This window comes from Bactrocera oleae, chromosome 3 (genome assembly GCF_042242935.1).
Source record: "Bactrocera oleae isolate idBacOlea1 chromosome 3, idBacOlea1, whole genome shotgun sequence".
In the NCBI taxonomy this organism is placed as follows: Eukaryota; Metazoa; Arthropoda; class Insecta; order Diptera; family Tephritidae; genus Bactrocera; species Bactrocera oleae.
This window is the reverse complement of record NC_091537.1, coordinates 52,412,925-52,438,768: the sequence shown is the minus strand read 5'-3', so window position 1 is coordinate 52,438,768 and position 25,844 is coordinate 52,412,925. Positions and strand designations below refer to the sequence as shown.

The following is a 25,844-nucleotide window of genomic DNA, read 5'->3' as shown; positions in this document are numbered from 1 at the left end:
TTTGTACTGGTTAATACAGGGTGGCTCACGAATCGTGCTACAAAAAAACCCCTAATAACTTTTTTGTTAATCAATGATTACACTTTTTTTATTGTATAGCAATTTTATTTTATATTATATTATTATTTATTTTTAAAATTTATGGACCGTAAATGACCTCCATGCTCAGCCACACATATGCGAAACCTAATTAGGAAATTATTCACTATCGACTAAATGGTATGCTTACATTCAGTCAAATTTCTGGGTTTTGTTTTGTATACCTCTTGTTTAACATAACCCCCTTAAAAAAGTCTGGTGCAGTCAGGTCAGGTGAACTTGGGGGTCAGCGAAAAGTGGAGTTTCTTGATATTAATTTGTTTTTAAATTTTCGTTGAAGCTCCGCAATAACCGGTCTGACTATGTTTGCAGTTGCTCCATGCTTTAACCAAACGCTATTAAAAGGGATATGTCTTCGGCGCATTTCTGGGTAAAAAAACTCATTCAACATCTTTGAATAACGGTGCCCATTGACAATTACTGTTACACCGCTTTCTTCAAAGAAATATGGCCCGACAATACACCTTGGAGAAACTGCGCACCGCACAGTGACTCGTTCTGGGTAAAGTTCCATCTCGTGGATTATTTCAGGACTAGTTCACTCCATATACGGAAATTTGTTTTTGAAAATTATACAGAAACAGGTTTAAAGCATCATGAATTATCCATTGTAATGACCATTTGCTAACTCCAAGTTGCAATGTAAACTCTTGGATTTGCCTGAATTGACGATGCAACAGCCGGGATTGTCTTTTGCCGCCAAAATCCCGTCTGAGTTCCCTTTGGACCCTTTTTTCGGTACCGCAAGCAATAATTTTTAAAAAATCGAATCGCAAATACAATAGCGCATATAGCCACAAAAAACATTATTCAATGCTACATATCACAAATTTTTCCAGCTGACTCCCAAACAGCGCAAATATGAAGATAGCCACAAGAAATCCCGACGTACCATGCATCATGCTGCTCAGAGACATTAAAAACTTAAATTCTGCACAGCGAAAATTAAAGTAGGGTTCTACTACATCGAAGAGAACTGTTTAAACTTTAGGCTCTTAATAGACCAAGGATTACAATGATCTTTAATAGCGTCTAAGACACAAAAGTGCCAACTTAACGAGGCAATTTTGAAATTACGGGGTCGGGCGGAAGAGTAGCCCAAAACACAACAAAATCTGCCCATTACCCTAATTTCCCCCAAACCGATAAGCACATTCAGTCAGAAGCTATAGTCTTTCCGCAGATTACAAACATGTTTCCAAGCTATCATATAAATAGCAAACACTCGGAAGAATTTCACACCATATACCGCAAATAAGATTTGAAGATGTTGAAATTTCAACTACCCTTCTAGCCCAAAACACTATATTCGGTTGGATCTTAAATGAATGAGCAACCAGAATTGTTCCACTCTCTGCCTTAGATCATTCCCGCACTGATTAAAATTGTACCCAAGATATTAAGGATCACACCAAACTTTGTCCGCAATCACAGCTTGCACAGTAGTAAAAGAAACCAAAAATGGGCTTTTATTTGGTTGCAAAATTTATAGTATAATATTATTTTGTTCGTTAACTTTATAAAACTTGGTGGACATGTTTCTTGGTATCGTGAGACGGTTGGTACTGCAGATGGGCGTTATCGGACCACTGCCACGCCCCGCAATAAGATACAAGACTGTTACTTGATACACAGGATCACATTAGGGAGGGCATCTGCAATTAAATTTTTTTTTTAAAAGTGGGCGTAATCCCGCCTCTAATAGGTTTAATATGCATATCTCCTAAACCGCTAATGCTATACTAACAAAATCCACTGGAAACAAATGTTTTTAGCGATTCTATTGACGGTGTGAAAATAGTTGAAATCGGGTGGCAACTCCGCCCAATCCCCATGTAACGGTACTGTTAAAAACTACTAAAATCGCGATAAATAAACATTAAATTTTCTCTCTGGGATGGTATGAGATGACTTTATAGGAACCGTGTTCAAAGTTAGACAGTGGGCGTGGCACAGCCCACTTTTAAATGAAAACCCATATCTCGAGATCTGCTGAACCAATTTCAACAAAATTCGGTACATAACGTTATTTTCACATTTCTATGTTTAAGTGCGAAAATGGGCGAAAATGGGCGAAATCGGACTACAACCACGCCTATTTCTCATATAACACCATTTTAAATTCCATCTGATTCTTTCACTTTCCACTATGCATATCAAGCAACAATGATTATATCGGGGTAAAACTTTGCGTGAATAATACGTTTAAAGTATGCCACCTTGTGACAAAAAATTGTCTAAATCGAACCAAAACTGTTCAAGCCCCTAAGTACTAAATATGTGGACCCCAGTGCCTATAGTTGACCTTCTACCGAAAATATCAGCCAATCCACAAAGAAATCTCAAACGAGTATACCATTTGACTTTGCGAGAGTATAAAATGTTCGGTTACATCCGAACTTAGCCCTTCCTTACTTGTTTTAATTAGTTTTTAATCTACCCTTCCGGCAATTTGGTACTGGGCAGTTAAAAAATCTTTCATTTGGTGCCACGTTGGGATTTTTTTTCGAGATGAGACCGATTGCTCCCACAAAAGTAACGATGGTTCTGGTAAAACGGCGGTGCATATACTCACCAGTATTGGGTCCCAGCTGTCTGTCAAATATTTTGTGTCGATGGAACCGACAAACAATTAGAAGCAGTGGATAGTAGTTTAACAAATTCCACACTTGTTTCTTTTTGAATTTTAGGCATTTTTATTAGTGTCGTTACCTGTTTACGGACCAATATTCTTTCGTTTTCATATCTAGATATTAGAGCTTCCCAAGTCAAATTGAAATTGTCGTCATAAAGTGCGAACTGTTTGACTATTACGCCTCCTTGATTTGTATAAGAGGTGATACAATTTTTGTGCTTGTGATAATTTTGGATGGTTGATATATACGGCTGTAAACATGTTTCCTAAGGACGGCCATTCTTCATAACCTCCATAAAATGTTTCTGAGTCATAGGTGGGCAGCTCGAGTTGGATGCCTGAACTTGCCTCTTGACTTTGTCTTTGTGGCAGCTATACTCTCGGATGTGGAGTAAGTGCAATTGCTTTTATTGGCTTTAATTAATCGGAAAACATAGCTTTTGTAGAGTCATACAGGTCTAAGCAGGTTTCGTATTTTACATAAGCCGAGATTTTAAAATTTTCTGGTAGGTCTGAGTAACCGGTTTTTATTATGGCGTTATGCGCCGCTTGGAGACGAGTCCAATAATTGTAGAGAGTTTTATTTTTAATCTTTAAGAGCAATTCAAAATTTTTTTAAATAGGCGATGAAAAAATCTAGTGCAATATCTTAATAAACTGACACTTTCTGAAATAAATTTGCCAAACTGTTTTGAGCATGTAGCTCCTGCAGGTGAAGTTTGCTTTTTGTCGCCATTAATCATATTTGTTATATTATGTATTAATATATATAAGGTTATCAATAAATCGGTTTAGCAAAACGATAAGATTCGTCTAAAATAAAGAGTTTTATTACTATTAATTACAACTATGTTGAATGATTACAAGTAAGCACGTTTTTAACTAACCTAAAATACAGAGAATCAACAATCAAGACTATTGCTTAACGGATCTCTCAACAATCACTGAGTTTAATTATATTTTATAAATTCAGAATTGTTATAAACTTATATCTTACTTATATTTAATAAACACTGTTTTATATAATTTTATTAAATTCTATCACTTGAGTCAATGCTCATGGAATATCTTATACTGTCACCGACACGTCGATTTCACGTCAAGTTATCAGCATTTCTTATCAGCATACTTGAATATACGCACGAAGCTTACATCTCCCTCCCTAAGACGTCAATTCTCCTTCTGTAGAATTGATGTCGGGTCACATCTCTATAGGGATGAGCTTCGTGAGGTGGTATAAACCTCTCGTAGTTTTCTTGTTGTCTGTTTTTATCTTGTATATCGAGTCTGATATTTTCTTTTCTATTTTGAAGGGGCCGGTTCTAATTTCTTCTAATTTTTTTCTGTTCAGCTTATTCTTGTTCATTACGTAGACCATGTCACCCTCTTTAAACTTGTAGTCTATTCTATTCTTATCATATAATGATTTATTGTAATTATGAGACATTCGTGTCCGCAATAGCGCTAGGTTTCTGTCTTCTTTCAAGTTTCTTCTGTATGTCTCGTTATTCTTCAGCTCTGGTGGCAGTACATCGGTTGATTCTCCATTCAGTAAATATTTAGGTGAGAAACTTGTGACTGAATGGTCTGTTTCGTTATATTTTTTTCTGCATTCCTCTGCCACTGTTGACCAGGCTATTTTCATTGTTTTTTCGTTTACTGTGCAACGTATCTTTTTCACCAGTGTTTGATTTAGTCTCTCGTTCAGCCCGTTTGAAAACGGGGCATCCACGGCTGTGAAGATCATTTCAGCGCCTCGTTCCTTTACATAATTTTCAAGTTCTTTTGAACTTATGCCAGGGTATTGGTCCGCCAGTATAGTTTCTATTTTTTCCTCGCGTGGGACTTTATTCAATAAGTTTATGAAATCTTTTGCTGTTTGGCTTTTTGAGCATAAGATGTATGCATATCTAGTGAAGTGGTCTTCCAGTAAGTGTAGGTATTTTTTCGTTGATCTTTGCCCTCCGAATCCACCGATGGTGTCCAGTGACATTTTCTGAAACGGTCTTTCTGCTGGTCCCAGGTGTGACATAAGACCATAGTTTCTGTTCAGTCTTGTTTTATTCTTTATGTATACTTCACAGTTTCGTAGGTGTTCAATATTTTTGTTTAAATTTGGTGGGATGTAAAATGTAACTCTCTTATGTGCAGTTTGATTCATACCTACGTGAGCGTAGCTGTTGTGTACACGTTGTATTAAAGTTTTGCTAAATTCTTCACTCAGTATTACTTTTTTTCTTGACTTAACTTTTTTTATAGTAGACTCCGTTTTCTAGTGAGAATTTGTGTGTGTGTTGCATAATCAGTTCGTTTTGTTTTTGGTCGTCCAGTATTTCTTGTAGGGTTATTATATCTATGGTTACATTATTTACCGTTTCCAAAATATCATCTGAATTTTCTTTCGGTTCTAGAACTGGATTTCTGCTTAAAAGATCTTCATTACTTACTCCAGGATTATATTTAATATTGCAGTTGTATTGAGATATGTAATGTACCATATCTCCCAGCTCTTCGTCTGTTCTATTTTTTACATTTAAATTTTCTAGAGGTTTATGGTCAGTGTCTGTGTATATGGTGGTTTCTGCTTCCGGGTTAAAAATAGCTAAGACTGGTTCTGAACTTAAAATTCTTTTTATTTCGTCGAACGCGTTTTGGCAGTCTGTTGACCAATCCATTTTTTTCACTGTTTTTCTTAATTGGGCATGTAGAGGTTCAAGTATTTCTGTAATTTTTGGCACATATTTTCTTCCAAATTAATTTTACCCAAAAATTGTCTTATGTTTTTCTTAGTTTCTGGTGTTTTAAAATCTCTTATGGATTTTATGTTATCTTTGAGAGGTGTAATAGTATCGTTTTTTATTAGGTGACAAATACTTTACTTAATTTTTAGCAAATTTGCATTTTGTAAATTTTAGTTTCAAACCTTCTTTTTTTATTGCATCTAATAATAGTTCTATATGTTTTAAATGTTCCTTAAATATTCTTGAAAAAATTATTATATCATCTATATAATTTGTACAAAATCCTTGTGGATTATACTTTTTTATTATATTTACCAAAATTCTTTGGAAGATCGCTGGGGATGTCTTCAGTCCATAAGGGAGGCATCTCCACTGATAGTGACCCTCTTGAGTAACAAAGCCGGTTTTTTCTCTGTCTTTTACTCTTAAGGGAATAGCCCAAAAAGCCGAATTTATGTCTAGTATTGTAAAGTATTTACAACCTACCGTTTTTGTCATCAAGTCCTCTATCAGCGGGAAAGGTTGAGCTTGTGGAACAATTATATTATTCAGTTCTCTGAAGTCTACACATAGTCTATTTTTTTTATTTTCTTCTTTTTTAAATGCTAGTGTTACTGGTGCTGCAAATGGGCTGTATGAATCTTCAATCAGACCATGTTTTAAAAGTTGTGAGATTTGCTCTTCTATTTATTTTCTATCTTCAATTGTACATCTATAAGGTCTTTTGTAACAATATTTATCAATTTGTAGGTCTATGAATGCTTCATAATTTTTCACTTCTCCTACATCATATTTGTCTTTGGCAAAAATGCTTTTATAATTATTCATTATATCGTATATCTTTCTTTTCTTATAATCATCTAAGTGATCGGTATCTATTTGAAATTTATTTGTGTCCATAAATTCATTAAAGTTTACTTCATATTTATCATTAATTTTTATATTATTTTATGCTGTTTTCTCTTTTGTGTTTATGAATTGGATATTTAAATTCTCGTCATGAGTCAACCCAAATTTTTTTACACTATCTAGGCCTAAAATTAGGTCATCTTTGAAGTTCTCATTTTCAGAAACAAAGGCATGTATATATTTTTTTATTCCATTTATTTCGGCGTTTAATTTTACCAGACCATAGCTTTTGCCCTGCCCACTAATTGTTTTTATATTAAATTTTCTTTTTTCTTTTTTTAATGTATTATTTATTAATTTTGAATTTATTACTGTTATTCTTGAGCTAGGATCATAAAGGCCTTTAACCTCTAAAGATTCTTCTAACAGTGTCTTTATTTCAATTAGCGGGGGCAAATCTAGTTTTTTGGATCTTCATCAGATAATTGTACATTTAAAAGTGTATTTGTTAATGAAGCTTCATCTTTTTTTTTCTTTGTTATACCAGCATAAATTTTCGGGATGAAATCTATTTTTTTTACCTTTTGATTCACATATTTTGCATGGATTTTTTCTTTCTTTCCGATTTGTTTTTTTAAATTTTGTTATTATTATATCTATCAATAGAAACTTATCAATAGAATCATTTATTTCCAGTAATAATCTCTCTTTTTTCAATGCGTAATCCAATATAGAGCCTTTTAGATATTTAAAATTCATTGCATACTTAACTGGTGATCATCCTTTATCCGCATATGTTTCTTTTAAGCTCAGTTCCCATAATGACCAGTCTGACTCCACTGTGTGCTTTAATAGCATTGAGCTGTACCAATCTTTACAGACATCATCTAACATTAATCTTAGCATTTAAATTTTTTCAGTGTCTGTATATAAATCCAAGCGAAGACACTCTTTATTAAAAAAATACAACCATTGTGAAAAATTTGTTGTTGTTTTGGAAAATTTTTCAATTGAGAATTTATCAACCAGTTTTAATTTATTTTGCTTTTTTTCGACATGATGAGTCTGCACTGTATGATTTAATGTTTCAGTTTCTACTTTTTCAAGTAAAAACCCTTCAAACTGCATATTTTCATTATCAAAATAAATTTTTTTTAATTCTGGTGTAAGAGTTGTCCACACTGCTCTCTTTTCATGTCTTTTTTTTATAGTATTTTTTATCAAGTTAAATACCTCATTTTTTTGTAATTCTCCATGTAGATTCATAGGTTGAAATTCCTTTGGTATTGTGTAATAATTTTTCTGTCTGTCTTCAATTGAGATTAGACCATAAGTGTTGGTTTTGGAACCATCTGGTTTTGGAATTACTGCAAACTCAAATCTTAATTTTTCCATTTTCCCAATAAAAGATTGTTGATTTATAAGGTTATCAATAAATCGGTTTAGCAAAGCGATAAGATTCGTCTAAAATAAAGAGTTTTATTATTATTAATTACAACTATGTTTAATGATTACAAGTAAGCACGTTTTCAACTAACCTAAAATAAAGAGAATCAACAATCAAGACTATTGCTTAACGGATCTCTCAATAATCACTGAGTTTAATTATATTTTATAAATTCAGAATTGTTATAAACAATTCTGACAAACTTTTTACCAATCTTACTTATATTTAATAAACACTATTATGTTTTATATAATTTTATTAAATTCTATCATTTGAGTCAATGCTCATGGAATATCTTATACTGTCACCGACACGAGTCAAGTTATCAGCATATCTTATCAGCATACTTGAATATACGCACGAAGCTTACATATATATGTCAAAGTTTATTAAAATGTTTTAAATGTAAACTGATTTAAATGTAGTAGGAAAATGGTAATTTATACCTTTTTTTATACTTCCGCAACATGTTGCTACAGAGTATAATAGTTAGATGTAGGGTTATGTATATACAATATAAATAAATAGGATGAAGAGACGAGTTGAAATCCGGGTGACTATGCAAGCTGCAACTTGAGTAAAAATTGAGGTATCTTTATAAAACTTGCTTCTTTTTACCGTCAGACCGTTGGTATTTTAGACGGCCGTAATCTGACCACTGCCACGCCCACAAAACGCTATTAATCAAAATCAAATAAATTGCCATAACTAAGCTCCACAACAAGATATAAGACTGTTATTTTGTATACAGAATCACATTACAGAGGGGCATTTGTAGTTTAAAATTTTTTTAGACAGTGGGCGTGGTACCTACCCTAATAGGTTTAATGCAAATATCTCGTAAACCGCTTAAGCTATTATAACAAAATTCACTGAGAAGAAATGTTTTTAGCCTCTCTATCGATTGTGTTAAAGTGGGTGAAATCGGATTACAACTCCGCTTACTCCCCATATAACGGTACTGTTGAAAACTACTAAACGCGCCATAAATCAAGCATTAACCACGCCAGAGACATTAAATTATAACTCTTGGATGGTATGAGACAACATGATAGGAAACGCGTTCAAAATTAGACAGTGGGCGTGGCACCGCCCTCTTTTAGGTGTAAGTCTATATCTTATGATATGCTTAACCGATCTCAACCAAATTCAGTATGTAACATTCTTCTCATATTTCTATGTTATAGTGCGAAAATGGGCGAAATCGGATTACAACCCCGCCTATTTCCCATATAGCACCATTTTAAATTTTATCTGACACTTTCGCTTTTAACTACGCAAATTAAACACCAATGATTATATCGGGGTAAACCTTTGCGTGCATTATGCGTTAAAGGTATGCCACCTTGTGACCGAAAATTGTCTAAATCGAACTAAAATAGTTTAAGCCCCTAGGTACTGAATATGTGGACCCCAGTGCCTATAGTTGACGTTTTACCGAAAATATCGGTCAATGTGTAAGCTATATATTTGAAATTCATATAATAAAATAAATAAATGAATAACAAAAATTCATACTCGTTAATAGTATGTTTTTGTGTAAAAAATGTGTTGAATCGGATCAATACTTCCTTTAATATAAAATTTTGCCTACACCTTAATTGATTTCCCGGGCTTTGATCCTTGCAAGTAACGAGAGTATAAAATATTCGATTACACCCGAACTTTGAATTTCCTTATTTTTTTAGTTTATGGTATTTTTTGGTTCCGTGCCCTTTTGTGTGAGTTTTTGCTTGTTTTTATTACAGATCCATATGTACATATGTAACATATATTGGTAGGCTTGTGTTATTTTTGGTAATTTACCTGTAATTTATATTTTGGTCTCATATATGTATGTGTGCATACATTTTTCGAGACACTGCACTTTCTTTGTTTTTTACTCAACTGCACTCTTTTGGTTTTTTACTACTGTTTTAATTTACTGATCATGATTAAAATTGTATCCAATGTATAAAGGTTCACACCAAACTTTGTCCGCACTCACAGCGTGCAGAATTGTAAAAGAAACTGAAAATACGTGTTTATTTGGTTGCATAATTTGTTTAATTTAATAAAGTTCTAAAGATATAAATTTTTATAACAAATTTTCGGATTAAGGGTCGCTAGATGTAACGTCGGCCCGTTCGGAATGGTGTTGTGACCAAGTAGTAGCGCGCAGGAGCTGTCGTATCGAATGTTTGACGTGGCGCTCAGGCCTGTTGACGAAACGAATTGTTTTGGCGAATGTGTGTAGAAGCGATGATCCAAAACGTGTGAGGCGTTCTCGTGTGTGGTGATATTATGCGTGTGGTGACATCCTGTGTGATATTATCAGGTGTGGTGTGTATTATTAGGGTTTGCGAATAATGGACTCGTTTAATTGGTTTATACATACATATATGCGTATGGGAGGCTTAGCTCATTTAATTTTTGCATTTGGAATACAGTAGTTTTTAAGTATGAACAAAAACCTACTTAAAAGAAGTGAGCTGAAGCCAGAATATGATAGGGTCTTAGAAGAATACCACATAGAGGAAATCGGCTCTGGCGACATAAGCATACAAAGTAAATACTACACATTTTACCTGATACATCATGCAGAAGAAAACACCGACAAAAAACCACAAAAGCAAGAGTTGTCTTTAATGCCTCAAAATTCCCTATTTGACATTTTATTGACGGGACAAATAATCGTACATAAAGACGGTTTTGAGCGAACTATTTTCCGAAAACCCCCCACAAGACCACTACGTGACTACAGATTAAAAACAGTGACCTTTGGCCTTAACTGTGCCCTATTGCCGAACACTCCACGAATGGACAGAAACCAAAAGGTCAGAATTTCCTCTGGCAATCGCGGTGTTAGAAACAGAAACATCCTGTCTGGAAGTCACAGACTTCCACAAACATACGAGTTACTATCACAACTGACACAAGCCCTCGACAATCCTTATACAAGAACTATGGCTAGACAGAACCGACTGGGACGGAAAAGTGAAACCACTTCGTTCAGAAAAATAGTCCCAGTTCACAAATATTTTGAACGACATTTAGCACCTACAAATCACACGATGCACGGCTTCTGCCCCTTTTCCACCAGCGAACTTAAAACAACGAGAAGGTGCAGGTTCGACAGCGAACAATTTGTAGGATTTTATCAAGGAGTTCACCTCACATGCACGAGAAACAAATAACATTTCTCGCTTTTATAACAGCGGGAAAACTGTAAACATACGCTCTCTTAACATAACCAAACGGCGAATATTGAAGAGAATATATATGTATGCCAAACTGGGAATATTGTTATGCTATTTGAAACATATTCCCCTTTATTGAACTATTATTTATTATTATTTTAAAATTATTTTATGTTAAATAATTTTTACTTTCTTGTGAGTTATTAATAATAATTTAAACATATTTTTATATATGTCTTAAAATAATTCAAGTGCTTGACACCATTATGGAGTCATAACAGTGGCTTTGTTGCCACTTTTGTCATTGATTTCTGCGTTTTCTGTGTTTGCAGGGTTGTCAATTTTCCCTTCTAGAGGGAACATCAGAAAGATGTTCAATTTATGATTTCTAGCTTTCGCCATCGTCGCGAAAAGACGCTTGTGGGCAAACGCATGCTCGGGGAGATGTGTAAGTCGTTTGCTTTTATGAATGAAACGACTTAAGTAGCTTATTGATTGTGCGCCAGCGTTCATGAATGAAAATGTTGTTGGTGTGTGATTTACTACAAATTTAGGATTTGTCAATTTGGCTGCCGTATTGATTTCTGCGACTATTTGAGACAATTGTTGTTTTTGTACAACAATGTTTGTATTTTGCCTATTGGCAAATCATGCATATGTAAAATAATCATGCATATGTAAAGTGGCATTTTTTTTTTGTTTTCTCATTTATTTTTCTCTTTATATTGGGAGATACGTAATTTGTCAAAGAACGTTGTTATAAAATCTCATTTCTGTTAAATAACGGCAAATATTACAGAAAATGGTGAACTCCTTGATCTCAATTTTTCAGCCAACCAATCGAGCATCATACAAAATTCAATTTGCACCTTCTCGTTGTTTTAAGTTCTCTGCTTAGAAGAACGAGAAGGTGCAGGTTCGATAGGGAACATTTGTAAAATTTTATCAAGGAGTTCACCTCACACGCAGAAGAAACAAATAACATTTCTCGCTTTTACAACAGCGGTGAATCTGTACACATATGCTCTCTTAACATGACCAACCGCCGAATATTGAAGAGAATATAATATATATGTATGCCAAGCGAGGAATATTGATATGCTATTTGAAACATATTCACGGCGCCTATGTCAGCGGAACCAAGGAAGAGGCGATTACACGCAGCTTCGTGACATTTTCAAGAAAAAACGAAGCAAGCTCAAACAGGCGATGAAACAGAGCAAAAATGCCCGCTTCAAATCTCTATGTGACAAAGTAGACGAGAACCCCTGGGGCGAAGCGTATAAAATCGTAATGTCAAGGTTTGGAGGGGGCAAAGGACAAGCACCTACCTGTCCCTCATTACTCCAAAAGGTAGTTGAAACACTGTTTCCTACACAAAACCTACAAAGTAGAGCTCTAAGCCTTGAAGAGCCAGAAGCCACAGATGCGCCAGAGGTTAATGATATGGAAGTACTACAAGCGGTGGAGCGGTTCGGAAATTCTAAAGCACCAGGACTGGATGGTATTCCGAACAGGGCTCTGAAACTCGTAGTTAAACTTAACACAAATCCATTCACGGCGTTATATACACGATGCTTGCGAGAAGGTGTCTTCCCAAAGATATGGAAAATGCAAAGGCTCGTACTTCTGCAGAAGACGAACAAACCGCCAGGGGAACCGAGCTCTTATCGACTACTCTGTATGATCGATACAATGGGAAAAATCCTAGAGCGACTAATCTGCGCCCGCTTAGAAGATCACCTGGAAAGGGAAACTTGCAGCCTATCCGACAACCAATATGGTTTTCGCAGAAAACGCTCAACCGTTGATGCAGTCAAGAAGCTGACAGAGATAGCAGAAAAAGCTATTGAAGGAGATAGGTGGATGTACGGCAAAAAGCAATACTGCGCTGTCATTACTTTCGATGTAAAAAAAGCGTTTAATTCGGCCAGCTGGCCCCATATACTGCAAGCACTAGAAAACAAGAGAACACCATCTTATCTGCTGAAAATCATAATGAGCTGTTTATCTGACAGGTTGCTGCTCTATGAAACAGAAGAAGGACCAAAAAAATATAAAGTCATGGGTGGGGTACCACAAGTCTCCGTATTGGGTCCGATCCTGTGGAACGTACTGTATGATGGTATACTGCGTCTCCCGTTGCCTCAAGAAGTAAAGATAATCGGATATGCCGACGACATTGCAGTGACAATAGTAGCTAAAGAACTACACCAAATCCAAAATATATTTAATGATACAGTACAACAGATAAAGCAGTGGCTAGTAAGCGCAAAACCTCAACTTGCGGAACAAAAAAAAAATGGAGACGATTTCTCTTAGTATAGATGGGCACAACATCTCGACACAAACATCTTTGAAGTATCGGGGGGTAATGATAGACGCACGACTAAGTTATAAAGTCCATATCGAGAAAGTCTGCGAAAAAAGTCGCCCGTGTGAATGCGACCCTAAACAGAATAATGGCCAACATTGGAGGACCAAAACAGAGCAGCAGAGCGCTCCTGGCTAAGGTTAGCCAGTCAATCATAATGTATGCCGTACCTGTATGGGAAAAACATACGCATGAATGGCAGAAACGGTATGCCGGTTGAGTGCCATCAGAACCGTCAGTGCATTTCGTACGGTGTCACATGAAGCTGTTAGCATTATATCAGGAATAATGCCACCAGATATAATGGCTTGTGAACTGAAACGAATTTACGATAAAAGTAGGAGTAACATTGGCAGAACGCAAAGAGGAAAGACAAGCCAGCACACAATGGCAGAATCGCTGGGACGCATCAGTCAAGGGGAGATGGACGCACCGATTAATTGGTAATGTACAAGCATGGGTGGAAAGAAAACATGGAGAAACTGACTTCTATATGACGCAGTTCAGTAACGAAAATGCAATGCATATCTTTCTTTTTTACTGCCCAAAATTTTCAAAAGAAAGACAGAATCTGGAAAAAGAAGTGGCAGACCAAATAACTCCAGATAATATAGTGCCTTATATGTTGGAATCGAGACATGTATGGAGCATTATGAAAAAGACGACAGTTCTAATAATCCAAGAGCTGAGAAGAGCCGAAATACAGAGAAGCAGTGAAGCTTGAGCCGCGAATAGCGAACAAATGACGTGAGCCAAAAGGCAAAGCTGACCCTGCGATGAAATGCCTAACGGCGGTACCGCAGGGTCTTTCACCAAAGCTGCAGGTGACGGAGTTCAGGGTTTAGTACGTAGGCGTACTGCGCCGCAAGTCCAACTTGGGACGATACTCCTGACTGGGCGTGGTCCCGAAAGAGGTGTACCTCTTAGCGGCCAGTACGAATCGTGAATACTGCATACTAATAAATATCGGTATCTATGTAAGATTCCCCCTCCGACAACAAAAAATGATTGAACATCAATTAAAGGGAAAAAAAACTTTTAAAGTTTTCTTTGCTACTTCTACTATTATGCAGGAATAAATATACGAATCAACAATATATACTCATTTGTGCTCCCTACTGTACGTCATCCATGCATATGGTAGTTTTTCGAATCCGGCTAGTACCATTTCGGAATCCGACCTGAGTTGTAATCTATATATTTTCATGCTTAAATGGGCCTGCACCATAGATACCAATTTTGAGAGTAGTAGCCCGCCACAGAGCTCAAGCCATGGTAGGTTTTTTTATGAAGCCACTTTTGTTTTTGCTACAAGTAAGTCGCTTGTGCTCGAATAACTCCAGATAATATAGTGCCTTATATGTTGGAATCGAGACATGTATGGAGCATTATGAAAAAGACGACAGCTCTAATAATCCAAGAGCTGAGAAGAGCCGAAAGACAGAGAAGCAGTGAAGCTTGAGCCGCGAATAGCGAACAAATGACGTGAGCCAAAAGGCTAAGCTGACGCTGCGATGAAATGCCTAACGGCGGTACCGCAGGGTCTTTCACCAAAGCTGCAGGTGACGGAGTTCAGGGTTTAGTACATAGGCGTACTGCGCCGCAAGTCCAACTTGAGACGATACTCCTGACTGGGCGTGGTCCCGAAAGAGGTGTACCTCTTAGCGGCCAGTACGAATCGTGAATACTGCATACTAATAAATATCGGTATCTATGTAAGATTCCCCCTCCGACAACAAAAAATGATTGAACATCAATTAAAGGGAAAAAAAACTTTTAAAGTTTTCTTTGCTACTTCTACTATTATGCAGGAATAAATATACGAATCAACAATATATACTCATTTGTGCTCCCTACTGTACGTCATCCATGCATATGGTGGTTTTTCGAATCCGGCTAGTACCATTTCGGAATCCGACCTGAGTTGTAATCTATATATTTTCATGCTTAAATGGGCCTGCACCATAGATACCAATTTTGAGAGTAGTAGCCCGCCACAGAGCTCAAGCCATGGTAGGTTTTTTTATGAAGCCACTTTTGTTTTTGCTACAAGTAAGTCGCTTGTGCTCGCGGAATTACTTAAGAGTGGAAGCAGAGAACTTAAAACAATGAGAAGATGCAGGTTCGACAGCGAACAATTTGTAGGATTTTAGGAGTATAGAGACGGCGAATATTGAAGAGAATATATATGTATGCCAAACTGGGAATATTGATATGCTATTTGAAACATATTCCCTTTTATTGAACTATTATTTATTATTATTTTTAAATTATTTTATGTTAAATCATTTTAACTCTCTTGTGAGTTATTAATAATAATTTAAACATATTTTTATATATGTCTTAAAATAATTCAAGTGCTTGACACCATTATGGAGTCATAACAGTGGCTTTGTTGCCACTTTTGTCATTGATTTCTGCGTTTTCTGTGTTTGCAGGGTTGTCAATTTTCCCTTCTAGAGGGAACATCAGAAAGATGTTCAATTTATGATTTCTAGCTTTCGCCATCGTCGCGAAAAGACGCTTGTGGGCAAACGCATGCTCGGGGAGATGTGTAAGTCGTTTGCTTTTATGAATGAAACGACTTAAGTAGCTTATTGATTGTGCGCCAGCGTTCATGAATGAAAATGTTGTTGGTGTGTGATTTACTACAAATTTAGGATTTGTCAATTTGGCTGCCGTATTGATTTCTGCGACTATTTGAGACAATTGTTGTTTTTGTACAACAATGTTTGTATTTTGCCTATTGGCAAATCATGCATATGTAAAATAATCATGCATATGTAAAGTGGCATTTTTTTTTTGTTTTCTCATTTATTTTTCTCTTTATATTGGGAGATACGTAATTTGTCAAAGAACGTTGTTATAAAATCTCATTTCTGTTAAATAACGGCAAATATTACAGAAAATGGTGAACTCCTTGATCTCAATTTTTCAGCCAACCAATCGAGCATCATACAAAATTCAATTTGCACCTTCTCGTTGTTTTAAGTTCTCTGCTTAGAAGAACGAGAAGGTGCAGGTTCGATAGGGAACATTTGTAAAATTTTATCAAGGAGTTCACCTCACACGCAGAAGAAACAAATAACATTTCTCGCTTTTATAACAGCGGTGAATCTGTACACATATGCTCTCTTAACATGACCAACCGCCGAATATTGAAGAGAATATAATATATATGTATGCCAAGCGAGGAATATTGATATGCTATTTGAAACATATTCACGGCGCCTATGTCAGCGGAACCAAGGAAGAGGCGATTACACGCTACTTCGTGACATTTTCAAGAAAAAACGAAGCAAGCTCAAACAGGCGATGAAACAGAGCAAAAATGCCCGCTTCAAATCTCTATGTGACAAAGTAGACGAGAACCCCTGGGGCGAAGCGTATAAAATCGTAATGTCAAGGTTTGGAGGGGGCAAAGGACAAGCACCTACCTGTCCCTCATTACTCCAAAAGGTAGTTGAAACACTGTTTCCTACACAAAACCTACAAAGTAGAGCTCTAAGCCTTGAAGAGCCAGAAGCCACAGATGCGCCAGAGGTTAATGATATGGAAGTACTACAAGCGGTGGAGCGGTTCGGAAATTCTAAAGCACCAGGACTGGATGGTATTCCGAACAGGGCTCTGAAACTCGTAGTTAAACTTAACACAAATCCATTCACGGCGTTATATACACGATGCTTGCGAGAAGGTGTCTTCCCAAAGATATGGAAAATGCAAAGGCTCGTACTTCTGCAGAAGACGAACAAACCGCCAGGGGAACCGAGCTCTTATCGACTACTCTGTATGATCGATACAATGGGAAAAATCCTAGAGCGACTAATCTGCGCCCGCTTAGAAGATCACCTGGAAAGGGAAACTTGCAGCCTATCCGACAACCAATATGGTTTTCGCAGAAAACGCTCAACCGTTGATGCAGTCAAGAAGCTGACAGAGATAGCAGAAAAAGCTATTGAAGGAGATAGGTGGATGTACGGCAAAAAGCAATACTGCGCTGTCATTACTTTCGATGTAAAAAAAGCGTTTAATTCGGCCAGCTGGCCCCATATACTGCAAGCACTAGAAAACAAGAGAACACCATCTTATCTGCTGAAAATCATAATGAGCTGTTTATCTGACAGGTTGCTGCTCTATGAAACAGAAGAAGGACCAAAAAAATATAAAGTCATGGGTGGGGTACCACAAGTCTCCGTATTGGGTCCGATCCTGTGGAACGTACTGTATGATGGTATACTGCGTCTCCCGTTGCCTCAAGAAGTAAAGATAATCGGATATGCCGACGACATTGCAGTGACAATAGTAGCTAAAGAACTACACCAAATCCAAAATATATTTAGTGATACAGTACAACAGATAAAGCAGTGGCTAGTAAGCGCAAAACCTCAACTTGCGGAACAAAAAACTGAGGCAGGGCTTATTACAAGCAGAAAAAAAATGGAGACGATTTCTCTTAGTATAGATGGGCACAACATCTCGACACAAACATCTTTGAAGTATCGGGGGGTAATGATAGACGCACGACTAAGTTATAAAGTCCATATCGAGAAAGTCTGCGAAAAAAGTCGCCCGTGTGAATGCGACCCTAAACAGAATAATGGCCAACATTGGAGGACCAAAACAGAGCAGCAGAGCGCTCCTGGCTAAGGTTAGCCAGTCAATCATAATGTATGCCGTACCTGTATGGGAAAAACATACGCATGAATGGCAGAAACGGTATGCCGGTTGAGTGCCATCAGAACCGTCAGTGCATTTCGTACGGTGTCACATGAAGCTGTTAGCATTATATCAGGAATAATGCCACCAGATATAATGGCTTGTGAACTGAAACGAATTTACGATAAAAGTAGGAGTAACATTGGCAGAACGCAAAGAGGAAAGACAAGCCAGCACACAATGGCAGAATCGCTGGGACGCATCAGTCAAGGGGAGATGGACGCACCGATTAATTGGTAATGTACAAGCATGGGTGGAAAGAAAACATGGAGAAACTGACTTCTATATGACGCAGTTCAGTAACGAAAATGCAATGCATATCTTTCTTTTTTACTGCCCAAAATTTTCAAAAGAAAGACAGAATCTGGAAAAAGAAGTGGCAGACCAAATAACTCCAGATAATATAGTGCCTTATATGTTGGAATCGAGACATGTATGGAGCATTATGAAAAAGACGACAGCTCTAATAATCCAAGAGCTGAGAAGAGCCGAAAGACAGAGAAGCAGTGAAGCTTGAGCCGCGAATAGCGAACAAATGACGTGAGCCAAAAGGCAAAGCTGACCCTGCGATGAAATGCCTAACGGCGGTACCGCAGGGTCTTTCACCAAAGCTGCAGGTGACGGAGTTCAGGGTTTAGTACGTAGGCGTACTGCGCCGCAAGTCCAACTTGGGACGATACTCCTGACTGGGCGTGGTCCCGAAAGAGGTGTACCTCTTAGCGGCCAGTACGAATCGTGAATACTGCATACTAATAAATATCGGTATCTATGTAAGATTCCCCCTCCGACAACAAAAAATGATTGAACATCAATTAAAGGGAAAAAAAACTTTTAAAGTTTTCTTTGCTACTTCTACTATTATGCAGGAATAAATATACGAATCAACAATATATACTCATTTGTGCTCCCTACTGTACGTCATCCATGCATATGGTAGTTTTTCGAATCCGGCTAGTACCATTTCGGAATCCGACCTGAGTTGTAATCTATATATTTTCATGCTTAAATGGGCCTGCACCATAGATACCAATTTTGAGAGTAGTAGCCCGCCACAGAGCTCAAGCCATGGTAGGTTTTTTTATGAAGCCACTTTTGTTTTTGCTACAAGTAAGTCGCTTGTGCTCGAATAACTCCAGATAATATAGTGCCTTATATGTTGGAATCGAGACATGTATGGAGCATTATGAAAAAGACGACAGCTCTAATAATCCAAGAGCTGAGAAGAGCCGAAAGACAGAGAAGCAGTGAAGCTTGAGCCGCGAATAGCGAACAAATGACGTGAGCCAAAAGGCTAAGCTGACGCTGCGATGAAATGCCTAACGGCGGTACCGCAGGGTCTTTCACCAAAGCTGCAGGTGACGGAGTTCAGGGTTTAGTACATAGGCGTACTGCGCCGCAAGTCCAACTTGAGACGATACTCCTGACTGGGCGTGGTCCCGAAAGAGGTGTACCTCTTAGCGGCCAGTACGAATCGTGAATACTGCATACTAATAAATATCGGTATCTATGTAAGATTCCCCCTCCGACAACAAAAAATGATTGAACATCAATTAAAGGGAAAAAAAACTTTTAAAGTTTTCTTTGCTACTTCTACTATTATGCAGGAATAAATATACGAATCAACAATAGATACTCATTTGTGCTCCCTACTGTACGTCATCCATGCATATGGTGGTTTTTCGAATCCGGCTAGTACCATTTCGGAATCCGACCTGAGTTGTAATCTATATATTTTCATGCTTAAATGGGCCTGCACCATAGATACCAATTTTGAGAGTAGTAGCCCGCCACAGAGCTCAAGCCATGGTAGGTTTTTTTATGAAGCCACTTTTGTTTTTGCTACAAGTAAGTCGCTTGTGCTCGCGGAATTACTTAAGAGTGGAAGCAGAGAACTTAAAACAATGAGAAGATGTAGGTTCGACAGCGAACAATTTGTAGGATTTAAGGAGTATAGAGACGGCGAATATTGAAGAGAATATATATGTATGCCAAACTGGGAATATTGATATGCTATTTGAAACATATTCCCTTTTATTGAACTATTATTTATTATTATTTTTAAATTATTTTATGTTAAATCATTTTAACTCTCTTGTGAGTTATTAATAATAATTTAAACATATTTTTATATATGTCTTAAAATAATTCAAGTGCTTGACACCATTATGGAGTCATAAAAGTACAGAATTGTGTTTTGCCATCGGCATTTTCATATCATGTGTAAAAATATTTGTAAATTTGTCTACAAACAACATATGTATGTAGATATGAACACTCATTACTTCATGTGAAATCTCCGTTGACACGGTCAACCAATGATCGAAGATCACGTTCTTTGCTTTTATGTCAAAGAGTCAATCTGTCGAAGGACTGACGCGACGACAAAGCGTCACAACATTGTGTTGTTGGTAGAAAATCCGAGATGTGCCGAAAAATAATCGAACGCTCGCCGATTGTCATCGCTTCCCTTGCCGCTTTAACAGCTTTGCCCACAAATCATTGTAGGTATGTATGTTTTTACGTTGTTTTTGATTCTATGAGGGATCAGGCTTTTCCAGCTGAGCTCTAAGCTACCGGGGGGGTCGGCAGGTCGCGGATAGCTGGACGGCCTGTAGTAGCAGGTTAATTGCGAAATAAGTAACAACGAATAAGCAATCCCCGACGAAGAGCGGCAGGAGTGGAGGATGCGGTATAAAAGCCAGCTAAGCCGATGAAACTCCTGCGACAGAGGCGAGCCGATACCGCCTCTCTAAAATAGGTGTCCCCCTCACCATGCATGGGCGTGGTTAGTAATACAAAAATCCAGGCGCGACGGACTCACAATGAGCGGCTTACTGGTCAGCGTCTGTCCACCATGTTAGGTGCGGCTGTAACTACGACCGGTCCAAACCGGGGCGCACGGGGAGTCCCACGAAATATCATCAGCTGTATACCGCTGGTGTTGTGGAGAGGGTGATGTGAACTTGCTTTGCCGAAGTGTTAACCACGAATCAGTAACCAGCCCGTTCGGGCCTTGGTCAGGAAGTGTCCATTGGGCGCAGAACTAGTAGACTGCGTTGCTCCGGGCGAGCAGCTAGTAAATGGCGCAGATAGAACTGCTAGTACGAGCGACCTCTCAGAAGTAGATCCCTTTAAGAAAGCTTCTCGTCTGGCCAGATCTCCCGTAAAGGTGCTTTCTACGGATAGACCCACGCGCGCAAAATCGTCACCACCGAAGCTACAGGAGGGATCCACGATCGCGGTAAAGAAGGGGCAAACCAAACGGGAACATATACACGAATTGGGAGAAATTATCCAAAAATTAGCGGATATGATGCGGCCACCACAGCGTTCCATCAACAATGCTATGAGAGAATTGCTGAGCACAATCTCAAACCTTCCACGAAGAGCGGACGGGGAAAACGGTGGTTAACAAGAGTTGCGAGGAAGAAAAGAGCAATAGTAAATACTTAAGAACGGAGTCGTCAACGGAAGAGGACTGGACCACGGTCCAACGGAAAGAGCAAAAGAAGAAAAATAAAAAGAATGCAAACCCCGCACCACGCATACGGCCTAATGCAATTGTCATTGCAAAAAATGGTGATATGACGTACGCTGACATACTCCGAGCAGTAAAAAATAACGGAACATTGCAAAAACGTCGCCCGAGTAAAGAAGACAGCCAAAGGAGAGATTTTGCTTGAACTAAAGAAGACACAAACAGGAAGCACTGAAGGGTACAAGGAGGACATAGAAAAAATACTAGGCGACCAGGCGCAAATTAGAACACTGCAACAGGAGATAACAGTGGAGGTGAGTGACATGGACGATATCACTACGAAAGAGGATATTGCAGAAGCGATCCGTCTTCAAATTAAAGAGCTTAGTCTTTTCAACGACACTTCAATAAAAAGCATCAGAGCGGCCTACGCAGGCACCCAAAAAGCAGTGATAAATCTTCCGGTGCAAGAAGCAAAATATCTATTGCAGGCGCAAAAGATAAAGATCGGCTAGACAGTATGCACAATAAGAGAAAAGCCACAACTGAGGAAATGTTTTAGATGCTTGGAATATGGACACATGGCGAAAGCATGCAACAATACGGAAGACAGGAGTCAGTGCTGTATTAAATGCGGAGAAGCGGGCCCCCATGCCAAAACTTGTACTAACAAACCTTTTTGTACTGCGTGCAAAAACAGTGGGAGACCGAACACTGACCACCAAATAGGAAGCCGAAGATGCCTCATCTACCCAGCAGCATGTAGTAAAACTAAGAAGTGAAGATCCTGCAAATAAACTTGAGCCACTGCGAGGCAGCTCAGGATCTCTTAACGCAAACGGCCTATAAAAACAATATTGACGTAGCAATAATTTGTGAACAATATAAAAATAAAGACACTAACACGTGGATCTCAGATACCACCAATAAGTTTGCAATATGGGCATGTGGAGATAAAGTGATACAAGACAAACCACTCACGGAAAATGCGTACTTCACACGAGGTAAAATATGTGGGATTTATTTTTACAGTTGCTACATACCGCCAAGTATATCGCATACTGACTACGAAAAAATACTGGACGAAGTTGTGAAAGAAGCAATGACCACCACACCTAACATAATTGCAGGGGACTTTGATGCCTGGGCTCTAGAATGGGGAAGCAGAGCCACTAACCGCAGAGGCAGTACATTGCTCAAAGCCGTCGGTCTGCTTGACGTTGTACTGTTGAACACAGGGACACTAAACACTTTTGAGAAGAATGGACGTGGCTCCATTATTGATATATCTTTTGCCAGCAGATCGTTATTGCGATCAACAGACTGGCGGGTGTCTGATACACATACCCAGAATGATCATCTGGCAATAATGATAAATATCAACAAGGACATGGAACGGCCAAGAAGGAACCTCTGCCAACAAAAAGTACAGGCCAAAGGATGGAGGATCGAAACACTGGACGAGGATGTTTTTCAATTTATTCTTGACGAAAACCTCAATGAAACTAATGACGTAGACCAGCAGGCCAAACTTCTGGTTCATCATATTATATTACTAAAGCTTGCGACGCCGCCATGATCAAAAAGAAACATACTGCTCGGAGAAAGCCGGCATATTGGTGGATCAGTGAAATCGAAATACTGATAAGCGATTGTCACAAAGCACGGCGCCTATGTCAGCGGAACCAAGGAAGGGGCGAATATACGGTACTTCGTGACATTTTCAAGAAAAAACGAAGCAAGCTCAAAAAGGCGATGAAACAGAGCAAAAATTTCTGCTTCAAAGCTCTATGTGACAAAGTAGACGAGAACTCCTGGGGCGAAGCGTATAAAATCGTAATGTCAAGGTTTGGAGGGGGCAAAGGACAAGCACCTACCTGTCCTTCATTACTCCAAAAGGTAGTTGAAACACTGTTTCCTACACAAAACTTACAAAGTAAGATGCGCCAGAGGTTAATGATATGGAAGTACTACAAGCGGTGGAGCGGTTCGGAAATTCTAAAGCACCAGGACTGGATGGTATTCCGAACAGGGCTCTGAAACTCGCAGTTAAACTTAACACAAATCCATTCACGGCGTTATATACACGATGCTTGCGAGAAGGTGTCTTCCCAAAGATATGGAAAATGCAATGGCTCGTACTTCTGCAGAAGACGAACAAACCGCCAGGGGAACCGAGCTCTTATCGACCACTCTGCATGATCGATACAATGGGAAAAATCCTAGAGCGACTAATCTGCGCCCGCTTAGAAGATCACCTGGAAAGGGAAACTTGCAGCCTATCCGACAACCAATATGGTTTTCGCAGAAAACGCTCAACCGTTGATGCAGTCAAGAAGCTGACAGAGATAGCAGAAAAAGCTATTGAAGGAGATAGGTGGATGTACGGCAAAAAGCAATACTGCGCTGTCATTACTTTCGAAGTAAAAAAAGCGTTTAATTCGGCCAGCTGGCCCCATATACTGCAAGCACTAGAAAACAAGAGAACACCATCTTATCTGCTGAAAATCATAATGAGCTGTTTATCTGACAGGTTGCTGCTCTATGAAACAGAAGAAGGACCAAAAAAATATAAAGTCACGGGTGGGGTACCACAAGTCTCCGTATTGGGTCCGATCCTGTGGAACGTACTGTATGATGGTATACTGCGTCTCCCGTTGCCTCAAGAAGTAAAGATAATCGGATATGCCGACGACATTGCAGTCACAATAATAAAAAGTATTCACGAATCTTACCCCCTCTAAATGAATAAATACCTGAAAACCCCCTACCATGTTGACTATAGGCATACAAATACAAAGTATAAGCAGCTCTAAAAAAAGACAACAAAGATAAAGAAATTATAGTAATTGAAGACCAGCTAATAATTCTATTTAATAAAGAGATTTCCCCCTCTAAAAAAAGACAACAAAGATAAAGAAATTATAGTAATTGAAGACCAGCTAATAATTCTATTTAATAAAGAGATTTCCCCCAATAAATCTTTCCCCCAATAAATCTTTCCCCCAATAAATCTCTTTATTAAATAGAATTATTAGCTGGTCTTCAATTACTATAATTTCTTTATCTTTGTTGTCTTTTTTTAGAGCTGCTTATACTTTGTATTTGTATGCCTATAGTCAAGTAGTAGCTAAAGAACTACACCAAATCCAAAATATATTTAGTGATACAGTACAACAGATAAAGCAGTGGCTAGCAAGCGCAAAACCTCAACTTGCGGAACAAAAAACTGAGGCAGTGCTTATTACAAGCAGAAAAAAACTGGAGACGATTTCTCTTAGTATAGATGGGCACAACATCTCGACACAAACATCTTTGAAGTATCGGGGGGTAATGATAGACGCACGACTAAGTTATAAAGTCCATATCGAGAAAGTCTGCGAAAAAAGTCGCCCGTGTGAATGCGACCCTAAACAGAATAATGGCCAACATTGGAGGACCAAAACAGAGCAGCAGAGCGCTCCTGGCTAAGGTTAGCCAGTCAATCATAATGTATGCCGTACCTGTATGGGAACCAGCGTTAATACAAAAAACATACGCCAGAATGGCAGAAACGGTATGCCGGTTGAGTTCCATCAGAACCGTCAGTGCATTTCGTACGGTGTCACATGAAGCTGTTATCATTATATCAGGAATAATGCCACCAGATATAATGGCTTGTGAACTGAAACGAATTTACGATAAAAGTAGGAGTAACATTGGCAGAACGCAAAGAGGAAAGACAAGCCAGCACACAATGGCAGAATCGCTGGGACGCATCAGTCAAGGGGAGATGGACGCACCGATTAATTGGTAATGTACAAGCATGGGTGGAAAGAAAACATGGAGAAACTGACTTCTATATGACGCAGTTCCTAACAGGGCATGGGTGTTTCCGAGAGTACTTGCCTAAGTACGGACATGACAATGGAGTCGCTTGCTCCTTTTGTGGTATCAGTAACGAAAATGCAATGCATATCTTTCTTTTTTACTGCCCAAAATTTTCAAAAGAAAGACAGAATCTGGAAAAAGAAGTGGCAGACCAAATAACTCCAGATAATATAGTGCCTTATATGTTGGAATCGAGACATGTATGGAGCATTATGAAAAAGACGACAGCTCTAATAATCCAAGAGCTGAGAAGAGCCGAAAGACAGAGAAGCAGTGAAGCTTGAGCCGCGAATAGCGAACAAATGACGTGAGCCAAAAGGCAAAGCTGACCCTGCGATGAAATGCCTAACGGCGGTACCGCAGGGTCTTTCACCAAAGCTGCAGGTGACGGAGTTCAGGGTTTAGTACGTAGGCGTACTGCGCCGCAAGTCCAACTTGGGACGATACTCCTGACTG

At 38.5% G+C, this 25,844-nt stretch overlaps 1 protein-coding gene and 1 pseudogene across 2 annotated transcripts in view; both read left to right on the top strand.

The window, feature by feature from the left end:
- The window catches only part of dpr19 (defective proboscis extension response 19), a 334,249-nt gene that overhangs the window by 150,156 nt on the left and 158,249 nt on the right, over window positions 1-25,844 (top strand). The gene's annotated exons all lie outside the window — the stretch shown is intronic.
- LOC138856423 (uncharacterized) lies at window positions 18,122-22,300 on the top strand (annotated as a pseudogene).